Here is a 6,453-nt window from a genome sequence, read left to right as displayed (position 1 = left end):
CCCACATTGCAGACTTCAGGTGCAAAGACTGAGGTGTCACAGCAAACAGAGGAGAGGCTGGGGTAGGTGTGGTTCTACAGCAGCTCTTAAAACAAAATAAACAAAAACTACGAGCGGTCTGCCACGGTGGCTCACGCCTGCAATCCCAGCACTTTGGGAAGCGGAGGTAAAAGGATCACTTGAGCCTGGGAGTTTGAGGCTGCTCCCTGCTGTGCGCTGTGATCACACCACTATACTCCAGCTTGCGTGACAAAGCAAGACCTTGTCTCTAAAGAAAACAAAACAAAAACCAAGCCCTTGCCCTTGACAATGCGTTAGGCCACCCACCAGGTCGTCTGGAATCTATCTTGGGATAAGTGGTGACCTGGTAGGACCAAGGGTCTTGCGAAGCACTGAAGAACTTGGGTTTTGCTGTAGATCTGAGTGGGGAGTTTTGAGAGGAAGGGGCGGGAAGTATCTTGATCTCACTGCCCAGCGAGGACACCCTGGCCGCAGGTCTACCCAGCGACAGGATGAGGGCTGCACCTGGAGTCCGTGGTGGAGGTGGGCGCAGTGGCCAGCTTCTGGGAGCGTTTTAGAGTGAAGTCCACAGGACGTGTGTGAGGGAGTGAGCCGGCATCCAGGGCAGGGTCCTGAGATTCAGAGGATGGTGCTGTTTGGCAGTGACCCTGGGTGTGGGCGTCCCAAATGCAGGGGAGAGCTCATCTTTGGAAGTGAGGAGGTTGGGGGTGGCACAGACTGTCCACACAGGTCTTCTGTGGCCTGGCATGCTGCCAGTCCAGAGATCCTAAAGAAACCTGTGTCCTGGCTGCTGTCCTTGCCCCTGCTCTGACCCCTGCTCTCCCCGCACTTTTCAGAATTGCTGCTCCGTGAATTTCTGAAATGCGGTACTTGCTGTACATCTGTCTCTTCCTTCGGGAGCCATTGTCAGGTGGGATTGCATAAATGTTCTCCGTGGCATGAGGCCCTGACTCACCTGAACAACATTCCCCAGTGAGCACCGAGCAGCAGCCCGCCTGGCTCAGCAGCACCTTGCCCCCCCCCCCCCGCCCCCCGTTTCTCTCCTTGCTAGTTCATCTGCATTAAAGAAACAGGAAGCTTCATTTGCTTGCCGGCTCGTTGTCTGTCTTCTCTCTCTGTCTCAGCTGTGGTCAGACTCCAGGAGAGCTGCACCTGGCTGTCTCATTTATGCTGCCTCTCTGGCATCGGATAAGAACTCCATGGCCAACTTACCCAAGAGGTGGTCTGCAGTATCTTTGAATAAATTAATGATTGAATGCGTGTCTTAGTCCGTCCAGGCCACTACAACAAAATAGCACAGATGGGGCAGCTTAACAGCAGACATTCACTTCTCACATTTCTGGAGGCTGGGAGTCCCAGGCAGGGTTCGCTCTGGAGAGAGCTGCTTCCCCGTCCCTGGACAGCCTCCTTCTTGCTGTGTCCTCTCACAGCAGAGACAGGATGGTCTGTCACGGGGTCCTCATGACCTCCTCCAAACCTCATCAGCTCCCAAGTGTCCCACTTGCAAATGGGGTCAGAGCTTCCACATAGGAAACGTTCAGTCCATAGCAACGAGTGAATGAATCTTTACGGATTTCTCTATAAGACCGCCAGGCACGACATCTGAGTTGTGAAATGTTGTGAAAAATCTCCAGAGTTATGAAATTAAGGGTATTTATTTCTTTTGTTGTTGCTTTTGTTGTAGCAAACAAAATGGAACAAACATACACGCACACAAAACGACCAAGCAAAAAGTGTCCGTTGCTTGTTAAAGTGAGCCTTTAGTAAAGTTGTCTCTCTTTTTGTCAACCAGGATGAGAAACAGAGATGGGAATTCTATCCTCACGGAAAACAGGAGGCAGCCACAACTCTGAGCCACTGAGAGTGTGAAGGCCTTGCCAAGTGCACTCACTGCTCTAGGGCGAGGTGGAGGCTCTGCTGCTGGGCTGCACAGCCAGCCAGGGTCACTCCTCTCCCCAGGACTGCCCTCCCACACGCTGCAGACAGCTGTTTCGGGAAGAACTCACTTTATGCGCAAGTAAACGACGACAGAAAGGAATGAGAGTAGAGTCCACTGAAAACATTACAAGAAAAAGGAAGAAAATAATAGAAAAGGTAAAAAGCAAAGACACGAAAAATCCTTGCATTGGGGAAGATGATAGAAACATTTTTAACAATCAGAAACTTAACGATCTAGATGAAAATACCTTTCATGTAAAACAAAAGCCGAGACAGACTTCAATGAGAAACAGTAAGATGATAGGAGATTTTAAAAACAGGTAGGCAGAGCTCAAGAAAAGAAGCAGAATTTTTAAAAATCACAAAATGAAGGCCACACTAGAATCAGAGAAAAGGAGAATTGATTCTGCTAAAACCATTGCCAGAGAGGTGAAGCCAGACTTGGAAAAAGTAAAAAAAAATTAACCAGAAAAGAATAAGCATCACAATGGTTTAGAGGAAAAGGATAGAAAAGGAAAACACAAAATGCCGACACAACACACACATAATTGGTTGCCTTGCAGGAGAAAATCAAATATAAAAGGAAGAGATTCAAATAATTCAAGAAAATGTTGTGAAACTAAAAAAGATGAAACCTATGGATTAAGAAGGTGTATCATGTTTCTACACAAACTGTAGCACATGATCGGCACTGAGACGTGGGGGTCAAACACAAAGAATTTGTTTGGCAGCCAGGCAAAAATATGAAGGCCCTGACATGAGGAGACAAGTCCAAGCTGGCTTCAGATTTTCTACAGCAACACCTCATATTAGAGAAGAGTGAAATAATGCCTGCAAAATCTCCAGGAAACAAAAGTACGAACCAATAATTTTATATCGGAATAAAATTTTAGAACAGAATAAAGCTGTTATTCATGTTGAACCGTAAAAAAGCATTTCTGAAAATATTCACAAATTGAGGAACTGTTGTCTACTGACGTTCCTTTTAAATAAATAAATAGAGAATGAATTTTAGTCCACCAAAAGGCAAATGAAGAAGTTGTGAAGGACAAGGTAACAACAACCGAGAGACTTAGGCCATGGAGCGTGAGTGGTGTGGAGTGTGTCAGTGGAGATAGGTGGCAGAGCTGTGGTCGTCTGTAACAAATAAATCCGGACAGCTCCTTCTCTCCCTGTGGGTGCAGCCACTCACCCAGGAAGTCCACTTCCCTCCACCTGACTCCAGGCTGGCCTCATGGCTTCTTTGGCCAATCCAAAGAGGCAGAAAGGGTGTCTTATGAGTTCTGGAAGCTGGGTCTTAGGTGTGGTAGCTTCAGTTTTCACTGTCATGGCAAATCCTGATGCCAGGACGCCTTCTGATATAGTTTGAATAAAATCTAATGTGAAATATTATCCCCAATGTTGGAGGTGGGGCCTGGTGGGAGATGTTTGGGTTATGGGGGTGGATCCTTCATGAATGGCTTGGTGCTGTCCCCATGGTAGTGGGTGATTTCTCACTGTTAATTCAAACAAGAGCTGATGTTAAAAAGAGTGTGGCACCTCCTCCCATCTCTCCTGCTTCTTCTCCCATCATGTGACATTCCTGTTCCCCTTCCGCCTTCCATCATGAGTGGAAGCAACCTGAGGGCCTCACCAGAAGCCGAGCAGATGCCAGTGACATAATTCTTGTTCTGTGCAGCTTGCAGAACTGTGAGCCGAATAAACCTGCTTTCTTTATAAATTATCCAAGCTCAGATATTCCCTTACAGCAACACAAAACAGACTAAGACACCTTCCCTGTGCTGCTCCCACCATCCGTTCTCCCCGGAGAGCACCTTCTAGGGAAATCACTTGAACCTGAATCTTTGGCTCAGCATCTGCTCTGAAAAACTTGATCTAACATGGCATCTAAGATCCAAAGGAAGTAAGCTCAGCCTGACACCAGCTTTCTCTCTAAAAGCACCCAATCCAAGCACATGGCCTGTGGCAGGATGCGGAAGCAATGCCCCTGGGTCTCAGGACACTCAGGGTAGGCAGGTGGAGAGCTCTTAGTATGGTAGGAGTGATGGGGGTGGGGATGGGGATGCTGGTGGTGGTGCTGAGAACACAGGTGGCACAAAGACCCAGCCCACTCCTCCTGTGACCTTTGCCCTCCAGCTCCTGCCAATCAACTTCTCAGTCAGAGTCTAGGCCCCGCCCCCTATTGCCTCTTTGCTGCCATGGCCTCCCTGGCCATCTCCCAGGCAACAGAGGAGCAGGTCTGAGGCCTCCAGCCTCACAGCCAGTGCAGCTGCATGTTAGGTACCACTTTCATCCTCAGCTGTCAAAGAACAATGCTCCTTATCTGAAGAATGTGGTCTGGAGGTAATTAGCTCTAACAGGCCTTAACAGACACAGCCCTGTGGCTGCTGTGGATGGGGGCTTTGTTGTGGCTCAACAATGCCGCAATCAGCCCAGATGTCGTGCACAGGCTCCAGCAAAAGGCAGGTGACTGCAGACTCACAGGGGCTCAAGAAGCACACCACGTGGGAGAGCTATGGAGATTCACTAAAGGATGGAACTAAATAGACAGACTAAAAAACAGCCTCTTCAGCCTCTGTCGGCAGTGTGCCTAATGCCTCCAGCCACCAGCAAATCAATAACAATAATAACAAAACCATCACCAGTGATGACAGAGGGCCCTCATCAGGCACTCCGCCCACTAGGCACTCACAGTAAATTGATAAAGATGATGCAAATTACATATATCCCTATTCATAGGTGAAGGAAAGGAGGTGGGCACTTGCTCCCAGCCCTGGAATTCTGAAGCAGTGAAGCCAAGATTCAAACCCAGGATGCCTGACTGCAAAGCCCACACATGGGCACACCTGGCACCATACCCACCCAGGGCTGCCCACACATGTGCCCACCCTGCTGCACACCCACCCTGTGCTGCCCACACAAGTCCCCACTGATATGGTTTGGGATTTGTGTCCCCACCCAAATGTCATGTCGAATTATAATCCCCAGTGTTGGAGGAGGGGCTTGGTGGGAGGTGACTGAATCATAGGAGCAGATTTCCCTTTTGCTGTTCTCATAATAGTGAGTTCTCATGAGACCTGGTTATTTTAAAGTGTATGGCACCTCCCACTTCCCAGTCTTCCTCCTTCTCTGGCCATGTAAAATGTGCCTCCTTCCTCTTTGTCTTCTGTCATGACTGTAAGTTTCCTGAGGCCCCCAAGCCATGCTTCCTGTACAGCCTGTAGAACTGTGAATCAATTAAATTTCTTTTCTTTATAAATTACCGGGTCTCAGGTAGCTCTTTTTTAAAAAATTTTTTCCTTTTAATTTTTCTTTGTCATCCTTGAACAGGGGCCATGCTAATGTTCTCTGTGTCATTCCAGTTTTAGTATATGTGCTGCCAAAGTGAGCACTCAGGTAGTTCTTTATAGCAATGCCAAAGTTGGGACCAGGAAGTACCAGGAAGAGAAGAGAAGAGGCCTGAAAATGTGGAAGCAGGTTTGGAACTGGGTAACGAGCAGAGGATGGAACAGTTTGGAGATCTCAGAAGAAGACAGGAAGATGAGGGAAAGTTTGGAACATCCCAGAGACTTGTGGAATGGTTGTGACCAAAATGCTGATAGTGATATGGATGGTTAAGTCCAGGCTGAGGAGGTCTCATATGGAAATTAGGAACTTATTGGGAACTGGAGTCAAGGTCATTCTTGCTATGCTTTAGCAAAGAGACTGGTGGTGTCGTAACCCTGCTCTAGGGATCAGTGGAACTTTGAACATAAGAGTGATGATTTAGGGTATCTGGCAGAAGAAATTTCTAAGCAGCAAAGCATTCAAGATGTGACCTGGATACTTCTAACAGCATATGGTCATATGCATGAGCAAGGAGATGATCTAAAACTGGAACTTATATTTATTAATAAAAGGGAAGCAGAGCATAAAAGTTTAGAAAAATTGTAGCCTGACCATGTAGTAGAAAAGAAAATCCCAGTCAGGTGCAGTAGCTTATGCCTGTAATCCCAGCACTTTGGGAGGCTGGGGTGGGTGGATCACTTGAGGCCAGGAGTTTGAGACCAGCCTGGCCAACATGGTGAAATCTCATCTGTACTAAAAATACAAAAATTAGGTGGGTGTGATGGTGCACATCTGTAATCCCAGCTACTTGGGTGGCTAAGGCATGAGAATCACTTAAACCTGGGAGGCAGAGATTGCAGTGAACCAAGATTACACCACTGCACTCCAGCCTGGGTAACAGAGTGAGACTCCTCAAAAGATTTCAAAAAAAAAGAAAAACCCATTTTCTGGGGGAGGAATTCTAGCCAGCTGCAGAAATTTGCATGAGGAGCTGAATGTCAATAGCCAAGACAATGGGGAAAATGTCTAAAAGGCACTTCAGAGATTTTGGCAGCAGCCCCTCCCATCTCAGGCCTGGAGTCCTAGGAGGGAAGAATGGCTTCATGGGCTGGGCCTAGGGTTCCACTGCCCTGTGCAACTTTGGGACACTGCTCCCTGTATCCTAGC

General features: G+C 47.7%; 1 non-coding gene across 1 annotated transcript; it reads right to left on the bottom strand.

The window, feature by feature from the left end:
• Nucleotides 1–5,244: 5,244 nt before the first annotated feature.
• LOC112428047 (U6 spliceosomal RNA) lies at nucleotides 5,245–5,351 on the bottom strand. Its single transcript, XR_003019910.1, has one exon. It is a non-coding gene; the product is annotated as a U6 spliceosomal RNA (small nuclear RNA).
• Nucleotides 5,352–6,453: the final 1,102 nt, after the last annotated feature.

Source organism: Macaca nemestrina, chromosome 7, assembly GCF_043159975.1.
Source record: "Macaca nemestrina isolate mMacNem1 chromosome 7, mMacNem.hap1, whole genome shotgun sequence".
Lineage (NCBI taxonomy): Eukaryota > Metazoa > Chordata > Mammalia > Primates > Cercopithecidae > Macaca > Macaca nemestrina.
This window is presented reverse-complemented; position numbering and strand designations above follow the sequence as displayed.